The sequence below is a fragment of the Dermochelys coriacea genome, chromosome 13 (assembly GCF_009764565.3).
Source record: "Dermochelys coriacea isolate rDerCor1 chromosome 13, rDerCor1.pri.v4, whole genome shotgun sequence".
Taxonomy (NCBI): Eukaryota; Metazoa; Chordata; order Testudines; family Dermochelyidae; genus Dermochelys; species Dermochelys coriacea.
Window position 1 is genome coordinate 12,481,756 of NC_050080.1, and position 10,685 is coordinate 12,492,440.

A 10,685-nucleotide genomic window follows, 5' to 3' on the forward strand; every position below is an offset into this window, starting at 1 on the left:
GTTAAACCTTTACTATCTCTTCCCATTTGTGTATCTTCACTCTGGGTTTGGCAATCAGGTTCTGCACTCTCCAACTTTTCTCTAGTTTAGCCATAATAAATGGAAAACTTTCTGCTTTCTCAACTTGGTAGTTCTTTGACTCTTGCACAAATAGCAGCATATGCTGAAAACACTAAACAAGGGGGAGTTTTCTTTAGAAAAACTGCTATAGATTAGTGTTCTGTAAATACAATGATCTTCAAAAAAATTGTTTTTCTTGTTTATAGAGCGCTGTATGTTTACATAATGCTTGGTATGTAAGAGACTAGGGCCTCAGTCTTCTGCAGGTATAAACCAGTATAGTTTCATTGAAGTCATTCAGACTAATGCAGAGATTTGCATGAAAGGAAAGAGCCCTCCTTAGAACTTGCATAAGAAGGAAGAAAAGGAGGGTGTCTGGCACTGGGAAGTGAAACTGTTCTGGCTGCCTGGGAAAGGGGAGGACAAAATGTGATGCTGAGTGGGCTGAAATGACAATAGTGATGCAGACAAGAGAAAAAGGGTGAAGAGCCTTGAAAGTAAGGATAAGAAATCGTCCTGTTGGGCAAATTTTGCCCATGCCTCCAATGCCATGGAGGGTGTATAGAAGGTGGGTAGAGCAGGATCAGGGAGGGATGGCTGTGGCGCCAGAGGCTCCTATGCTATATAGATCTTCCTGTTCTCCCTGAAGCAGTGTGCATGGAAGGGCAACAGAGTTTGACCTCTCTGAATAGTCTTACCACCCTCACCTCTGTAGGCATCACAGCAGAGGTGGGAGGGACCTAACAGAGATAGTGGCTTTCTGATTTTTTTTTTTTTTTTAGGAAATTTTGTGTCGTGCATTAGTAGCAGCATGGGAGAGAGTGCACAGGGGCCTGTGGGAGAAACTACTTAATGGGCAGTGAAGACTACACAGGGCAGCAGAGCAAAGGCAGCGGTCGATTAGGGTGACCAGACAGCAAATGTGAAAATTTTAGATTCATAGATACTAAGGTCAGAAGGGACCATTCTGATCATCTAGTCCGACCTCCTGCACAGCGCAGGCCACAGAATCTCACCCACCCACTCCTATGAAAAACCTCACCCATGTCTGAGCTATTGAAGTCCTTAAATCATGGTTCAAAGACTTCAAGGAGCAGAGAAGCCTCCCTCAAGTCAACCATGCCCCATGCTACAGAGGAAGGCGAAAAACCTCCAGGGCCTCTCCAATCTGCCCTGGAGGAAAATTCCTTCCCGACCCCAAATATGGCAATCAGCTAAACCCTGAGCATATGGGCAAGATTCACCAGCCAGATACTACAGAAAATTCTTTCCTTGGTAACTCAGATCCCACCCATCTAATATCCCATCTCACGGGATTTGGCCTATTTACCCTGAATATTTAAAGATCAATTACTTACCAAAATCCCATTATCCCATCATACCATCTCCTCCATAAACTTATCGAGTAGAATCTTAAAGCCAGATAGATCTTTTGCCCCCACTGCTTCCCTTGGAAGGCTATTCCAAAACTTCACTCCTCTGATGGTTAAAAACCTTCGTCTGATTTCAAGTCTAAACTTCCTGGTGGCCAGTTTATACCCATTTGTTCTTGTGTCCACATTGGTGCTGAGGTTAAATAATTCCTCTCCCTCTCCTGTATTTATCCCTCTGATATATTTATAGAGAGCAATCATATCTCCCCTCAACCTTCTTTTAGTTAGGCTAAACAAGCCAAGCTCCTTAAGTCTCCTTTCATAAGACAAGTTTTCCATTCCTTGGATCATCCTAGTAGCCCTTCTCTGTACCTGCTCCAGTTTGAATTCATCCTTTTTAAACATGGGAGACCAGAACTGCACACAGTATTCTAGGTGAGGTCTCACCAGTGCCTTGTATAACGGTACTAAAACCTCCTTATCCCTACTGGAAATGCCTCTCCTGATGCATCCCAAAACCGTATTAGCTTTTTTCACAGCCATATCACATTGGCAGCTCATAGTCATCCTATGATCAACCAATACTCCAAGGTCCTTCTCCTCTTCCGTTACTTCTAATTGATGCGTCCCCAACTTATAGCTAAAATTCTTGTTATTAATCCCTAAATGCATAACCTTACACTTCTCACTATTAAATTTCATCCTATTACTATTACTCCAGTTTACAAGGTAATCCAGATCCTCCTGTATAATATCCCGATCCTTCTCCGAATTGGCAATACCTCCCAACTTTGTATCATCTGCAAACTTTATTAGCACACTCCCACTTTTTGTGCCAAGGTCAGTAATAAAAAGATTAAATAAGATTGGTCCCAAAACCGATCCCTGAGGAACTCCACTGGTAACCTCCCTCCAACCTGACAGTTCGCCTTTCAGTAGGACCCGTTGCAGTCTCCCCTTTAACCAATTCCTTATCCACCTTTTGATGTTCATATTGATCCCCATCTTCTCCAATTTAACTAATAATTCCCCATGTGGCACGGTATCAAATGCCTTACTGAAATCTAGGTAAATTAGATCCACTGCATTTCCTTTATCTAAAAAATCTGTTACTTTTTCAAAAAAGGAGATTAGGTTGGTTTGGCATGGGGGCGGGGGGATAATAGGAGCCTATTTCTTAAAAAAAAAAAAAAAAAGACTCCAAAATTGGAACTGTCCCTATACACTTGGGATATCTAGTCACCCTACAGTCGCTACAGTGAGATAATAGTTCTGATAGAGAGGGTGTGATGGGTTTGGTCACAGAGATCCCCTTGGGACGGGCACCTGATGTGCTGAAATGACCTCTGAGCCCATTTTCCCTGCCCGCGGGGGACTCCAGAACCCTGCCTTGTTGAGCCAGACACGCTAGCCAACTGCGACCCAGGTCTGGTCTATGTCCCCAAAGCTGCAGACTTTAACTAAAAACTGCTCAGCAGGTTACTTGCCTCCAGCACCCAGACACCTAGCTCCCAATGGGAGCCAAACCCCCAATAAATCCATTTTACTCTGTATAAAGCTTATACAAGGTAAACTCATAAATTGTCCATGCTCTATAACACTGATAGAGAGATGTGCACAGCTGTTTGCTCCCCCCAGCTATTAATCACTTACTGTGGGTTCATTAATAAACAAAAGTGATTTTATTAAGTATAAAAAGTAGGATTTAACTGGTTTCAAGTAATAACTGACAGAACAAAGTAAGTCACCAAGCAAAATAAAACAAAAACACGCAAATACGTTAAGAAATGGATTACAGGTAAAATCTCACCCTCAGATGTTCCAATCAGCTTCTTTCATAGACCAGACTCCTTCATAGTCTAGGCCCAATCCTTTTCCCTGGTACAGTCTTTGTTAATTCCAGCAGACATCTTAGGTGAAAACTAGGGGTTTTCTCATGACTGGAAGTCCCCTTTGTCTTGTTCCATCCTCTTTTATAGCTTTGGCCCAAAGCGGGATTCTTTTGTGTCTCTTGGTCCCCACCTCTCCTTCTAAATGTAAAAGTACCAGATTTAAGATGGACTCCAGTATCATGTGACATGGTCGCATGTCCTGTGAGACCCCAGCCTCCATTCTTCCTGGGCTGGCCCACACTTACACAGGAAGGTTTCAGAGTAGCAGCCGTGTAAGTCTGTATTCGCAAAAAGAAAAGGAGTACTTGTGGCACCTTAGAGACTAACAAATTTATTATAGCATAAGCTTTCGTGAGCCACAGTTCACTGCATCCGATGAAGTGAGCTGTGGCTCAGGAAAGCTTATGCTCTAATAAATTTGTTAGACAGGAAGGTCTGTAAGTAAACAGAGCCATTTACAGCCAATTGTCCTAGTCAATGGGAGCCATCAAGATTCTAAACCACCATTAATGGCCCATTAATTGCATAATTACAATAGGACCTCAGAGTTATACTTCATATTTCTAGGTTTCAGAGTAGCAGCCGTGTTAGTCTGTATTCGCAAAAAGAAAAGGAGTACTTGTGGCACCTTAGAGATTTGTTAGTCTCTAAGGTGCCACAAGTACTCCTTTTCTTTTTTCATATTTCTAGCTTCAGATACAAGAATAATACATACATACAAATAGGAAGAATAGGTTATAACCTTTGTTATGATACCTTACAAGCGACCTTTTGCATAAAGCATATTCCAGTTACATCATATTCAGATTCATAAGCATATTTCCATGAAACATATAGAGTGCAACATCACAGAGGTAGGGAAAGTTAACCACATACTTTCAATTAACTGCAAAAATGGGTATAATAATACTTAGCAGGGGTCCTATAAGGCTTAAGTGATGGTTGTAGGATGCTTTGAGAGGTTTGGATGAAAAATGCCTTGTCAATACAAAGTCCTCATTATTTATTATTTTATAGAATCTTTTTTTGTTTGTTTTATTTTTTATGTTAAAGCCAATTGACTGAAAATTTTTAGTTTACTGGATGTAGGCTCAGCTTGCTTTATCCATGATCAAACCTGATTGGAGATGAAATTCAAATCACGAAGGTGTCATGCACACAGCACAATGGATATTTTTACAAACTATGCATGGTCTACTCAGTGATTGGTAAGACAACATGATTCTTAAGACAGACAAAGAAAACAGACATTTTTGCCTCCAAACAATCATCTCTCAACACAACTGGCAAAAAATTACCTGCCAGTAAGATGGCTGGTTCACACTATCCAAGCTGGAAATCACTGCTCATCTTCTGTGATGGATTTGGGACTGCTCTGTAATTGATGAATACTGTATGTTGACCTAGTTACTGGGATGTTTTCTGTATGAATATATTGGCTGTGTTTAATAAGGAAAAACAAGCAAGAAGGAGAAAATGGCTAATGCTAAGCCCCCTCCCTCAGCAAACACTTTAGTGTTGTTAAGAGACAGTGCCAGATATGTTCACTTGGGTTATTTTACCTTCATCTCACACCAACCTACCAAACAGATTCAGAGGAAATAGAGCAAAGTCTGGGAACACAGAAGGACAAAGGCCTCCAGCAGTTTAAAAAGGGCCCCTCTCTATCAAAGCGGGGGGAGTAGTTTTTTGAGGAATACCTCAAAGGGATACCTCAGTCTCAATTACTCCCTAGCTTCCTCTTTGCCGCTCCTCCCTTCTCCCCCCTCCCCCACAAGGAGCAATAATTTATTGCTAGTATATACCTGCAGTAAAGTACTAATCCTCCGAAGGCTGGCACAGATTGTCTGGCCAGTGCACAGAGGTGTGGAGCCAAGATTCTGTCCATTCCTTGCCCCTCCGTTCCCACTTGCTTTGAAGAGGGTGTAAGGAAGCAAGTAGCCTCATTTATTCCTAAGTGCTTGGATCCAAGGTGTGGTTATACCTTGTAGAGGTAAAGGGAAGGGCTTCCTTACTCCTGCCTTGTGCATGGTGCATCTAGTCCAAGTCACAACTGAATCCTAAACTACATCTGCTGAAGTAAATATGTAGTGGAACCACTACCTGACTATAGCTGCATATAACATTTTTGTATATGTTCAGTAGCTTCCTTCTGTATTTGTGTAACTCTGATCTCAGAGCCAGGGAAGCAAGATTGCTGCAACAAAAGGTTAAAATACTTTAATAAACAAGTTTTCTTTCCCAAGTGATCAATATCCTTCCTGAAATTCAGAATGTATCCCCCTCCTTGACAATCTGCCAGGCCAGCACTTCAGAGCACTACGGTAATTCTAAATCCACATCTCCCCGTTTCCTGTACTGGCCTGAGAACGAAAATAGCTATTTTCTAATCTCTCTTTAGCGGACATGTTTTCATATTTTAATTAAGTTCTCTAGTTGCTCTCTGAAGAAATGACTCATCAGCATGAAAGACAAGAGAAGTAAAAGAATTACAAGTTGACAATACACATTGCATTCAGCCAGTTTCAGCAGCAGAGTAGAAGCAGCTTCAAAACTGAACAACTTAGAAAACAAAGGTTAGAAAATTACAGTGCAATAATCACTGCCTCTGAAGTGTAGAGGATTACTTACCTGTGTGACTAATAAGAGGGGGGAATATTTCTTCACAAACCAGGTGATAGTGAAGAAGGTAATCTTTGCTACTGAGACCAGGGTTAGAAGCATAAAAATTGTTGCTGTGGAGAGCAGTTTTGAAGCACTCGGATACCTCAATGAGGGGCACGCTACAAATATGAGATTAATCGATATAGAAAAGTGATACCATCCAGGTAGGGGACTATGAAAAACCTTCAATATGCCCCACTAGTGAGGGCTGTTAAGAAAGATGGAATGTGAGTCTTTGTACTAGATTAAAGGGGAGTCATGTTTAGGATTAGAATGGACCTTGGAGTGCAAGAAAGGAGTTCATAAACTGAACCCATTTGAAATGCTGAAAAGGTTTGGACTAGTTCTGCACAGAGGCCAGGTTGCGGCTGGTTGGTTGGTTTGTTTTTTTCCCTTTTGCCGACTTGATTCATTGCGGTAATAAACCTGATCCAGCCTGAACTCTATGTACAGGTTGAATATTTTTTAATAAATCAGGCCTTATTGCTTCAGAGATTTATACACCACAGGCCCTATCCAAAACTTGCTGAAGTCAGTGGAAAGCCTCCAAATCACTTCAGTGGGACTTGGATTAGGGCCCATGTTAAGGACATGCAGTAGCAGTACAAAACGTACAGAATTGTTCTTGATTACCACAGGCTCTTCAATCACCAGTGGCTGTTTCCTAAAGTGGAAGAATGGGACCAAAAGAAAGGGCTTTTAATTACTCTGAAGAGCCAAGATATGGTATGTGATGATGAAGGTGTTAAAGCTATTAGCATTAAATACATTTTAACTAATATTAAGAGTCTCAATTAAATCTGTAAATGACAGTCAATTGAGAATTACATCTGACAATCTGGACTAATGTTCTGATTTTAACTCATGCCAAAATACCAAAAAAAAAAAAAAAGGGAATGCCAACTGTGCAGTTTGTACACAGGAAAAACTCATATTGGATTAAACATTGTTCCTTTACTCTGGTGCACCGAAGAGCAGTATTTAGCCCAATTACTTTAGATCTTGGGTGGGAGGGGTGCATATATATTCACTTTCATGAACTCTTAGCTCCTTTACAGCAATTTATCTTCGTTTGTACAGCTGAACTTTTTGTTTCTTTATGCAACACTGTTTTGACAAAAAAGTCTGAAAAATATTTAAATTCCATATGGTAAGAACTCCCTAATTAATAATGATTCATACTTTGCTTATTCTCCCCAAAATAATTAGAATGTTTTTTTAAAAGTATACTGTTCACGAGATAAATGCAGATTCTTCACTTCACGGTCTGAAATGGAACCTTTGGAGTATTGGGTAAAAGCCAGGTTGTAGTTTATAGACAGATGATGCAACAGACAGTATTCCTAGGTATGGAGATTGTGCACACAACAGACCATAACGATCATAATGGTGCTGTTATAGTCTATTGTGTCAAAACTTCATTAGGGAATTTTTAGTTTATGGATCACTGATCAAATGGCTCTTTTGAATTCAATGAAAATGAACTGAATTGATATTTTAAATTGGAGTTATAAATCCTGAAAATATCAGATTGTAATGGAAATAATGACAGACCCTTAACTAAAACTGCATGGATGATACTGGTATTAATAATACAGAAATACAAAGCAAGAGAGCACTTAGGTGCTGATGAATGTTCAAGTGCAGAGAAACTCATTAAAATGACCTAAAGGAAGATATATAATTTTAACAGCTTCTTTTTCCCCAGTGCCCTTCAACTACCTATTATTACTACATAATACACAGTAGCAACCTGAAGAGATACAGAAAATCTGAAAGAAGTATGATCTATGAATGCAGCCAGTGGCACCACTGTGGTGTTCTGTGTATTATCTTTAGTGGTATTGAGAGACTCCCACTGAGTGTAAACAATTTGATAAAATGTTATCACATTGGACTAAATTATTGGAGTAAATAATCATACTTAAATAACTTCTTTGGTTTGGGTTGCCCTATTAACAAATAACTTAATAGTTGTGCAATTATTTGCACATTAAGTAGCCTGTGGTCAATTTTTCTGGTGTCTGCACCTGGAAGTTTTCTTTAGATGAGATGGGAATTTGTAGGCTTAACAGATAGATACCCTTTTCATGTTCCTCACTTCTCTTTGTAGAAGCAAAATCTAACAAACAACCAAGATCTGGATAAAACCCTCTGCCTTCACTCAGGAAAGTTATCCTCAATAACTTTTAAAGAAGGCGATACGTTTCCAGAACTGTTTACAAAGGTATTTTGATAAGTTTTTAATTTTAAAAATTGCAGTGGAAATTTCACAGAACACCGAAGTTTTATGGACAGACAGGTACTGTCAATCTGTTGGAGGTAGCATGGTATGCCATTTTAGAATAAAGTAGATAAACCATTTTGGTGCTACTTTTTTGCCCAGGTCTACTTAGTATTATCACAAAGCCACTATCTACATTATGTGCCTCTGTGTATTCCTGAATAAATTTAACTGTAAAACTACTGTGAGGTAAAACCCTATAGCTGTTCGGTTTCTGCAAGTTTATGGCTATAGGTATTTTGTTTCTGGTAGTACCCACTGGAGCACATGGGAGCTATGGAAACTTAGCATCTCTGAGAACAAGGCCTTGTAAGGTTAATTCACTAAAATCAGTCAAGTCATGAGAATCACTTTTCTGTGTGTGCATTTTCTAGGTCAGCATCCTGCAACCTGGATGTCCGCACCCATGTGGAGCTCCTCTGATAACAATAAGAAAAGGAGTACTTGTGGCACCTTAGAGACTAACAAATTTATTTGAGCATAAGCATAAAAGCTTATGCTCAAATAAATTTGTTAGTCTCTAAGGTACCACAAGTATTCCTTTTCTTTTTGCGAATACATACTAACATGGCTGCTACTCTGAAATCTGATAACAATGGGACTTCAGGCACTGACTGATCTCTTGCAACAAGTCACAAGATCACTGCCTAGACTGTGAAGTCTTTAGTGCCTTCCTTTTGTGTGTGTATACTGCATCTATCATTGTTGGCACTAGTTGAAGCAAATAATTATGCCTTTGTTATATTCTTGCAGAAAATGGAATGCATAATAACTCGATTTACACTGAAAAGTATTTGTGTAGTAGTTTAAATGGATTCAGTAGTATATATTAGGTACAGCATAATGTAGGCTGTCCGCAAAATTCCATTATATCAGCTATGTAGACCAGGGTATGCACTGTGGGCTGCTTTTGTGCTGAAATAATTTCAATCACAATCAATATTTTTAAATGGGTTGAGCCTGTCAGTTTTGACAGTCAATGTGAAAATAGTTTAGTGGAATATTACATAGACTGCCTAGGCCATGACTGGGACATGGGAGATGCTAACCTATAGCCATTTTACAATGTGTCATCCTAAAAGTTAGAGGCGAATCTTTAAATCCTTCCTCTGCACTGATATCTAATGTTAGGAGAGTATTAGTAGCAAGTGGGCCTTAAAAAAAATATGGGACTTTAATGGTTTATCCTGAGGATTGAAAAATGTTGTTTTTGAAGGATATAAAAGATGAACTATTTTGTGAATTTTTACAAGTTTATCTCAAACATTTTTATAAAGAGAATTATTTAGAGAACTCTTGAACGTACAAACTTGTTGTTCCCTGGTGAATAATCAATACTGAACTACAGAATAGTATAATGATGCTTATAGCTCTTTAATCAATTTTGTAAAATACTTAAGCTTTGATGGTAAGAGATGATACACTAGGAGCAGTCAACTCTCTCTTAAATAACACTCAACTGGAGAGGTCTATAAAATCATGGCAGGTGGAGAAAGTAAATAGGGAAGTGTTATTTACCCATAACACAAGAATTAAGGGTAGCCAAACAAAATTAATAGGCAGCAGGTTTAAAACAAACAAAAGGAAATATTTTTTCACACAACGCACAGTCGAACTGTGGAACTCTTTGCCAGAGGATGTTGTGAAGGCCAAGACTATAACAGGGTTCAAAGAAAAACTACATAAGTTCATGGAGGCTAGGTTCATCAATGGCTATTAGTCAGGATGGGCAGGGATGCAAAACCATGCTCTGAAGTGTCCTCAGCATCTGTTTGCCAGAAGCTTGGAACGGGCGAGATGGAGTGGATCACTTGATGACTATCTGTTCTTGCCCATATGCTCAGGGTTTAGCTGATCGCCATATTTGGGGTCGGGAAGGAATTTTCCTCCAGAGCAGATTGGAGAAGCCCTGGAGGTTTTTCGCCTTCCTCTGTAGTATGGGGCATGGGTGACTTGAGGGAGGCTTCTCTGCTCCTTGAAGTCTTTAAACCATGATTTGAGGACTTCAATAGCTCAGACATAGGTGAGGTTTTTCGTAGGAGAGGGTGGGTGAGAGTCTGTGGCCTGCGCTGTGCAGGACTAGATGATCAGAATGGTCCCTTCTGACCTTAGTATCTATGAATCTATGAATAGCTAGGCTGAGTGTTTCCATAAGAAAAGTATGTAAATACTTTAAGTAGTGTGGAAGAGGAAGGCCAACTGAGTGCTGTTCTATTGACTCTCACCAAGTGGGAGCACATTTTAAGAACATTAAAGAAACACTCAGAAATCTCCCTTTATGACTCAGTTAGGGGAAATGTTTCTAAATATTTTGGGGTTTTATGGGAGATTTTACTGTCTAGTCACAGGAACTTGCTGTGGTGCATAAAAGTGGAAAATGGAAACTTTGGCTCTGACCATGCAACAAGATCC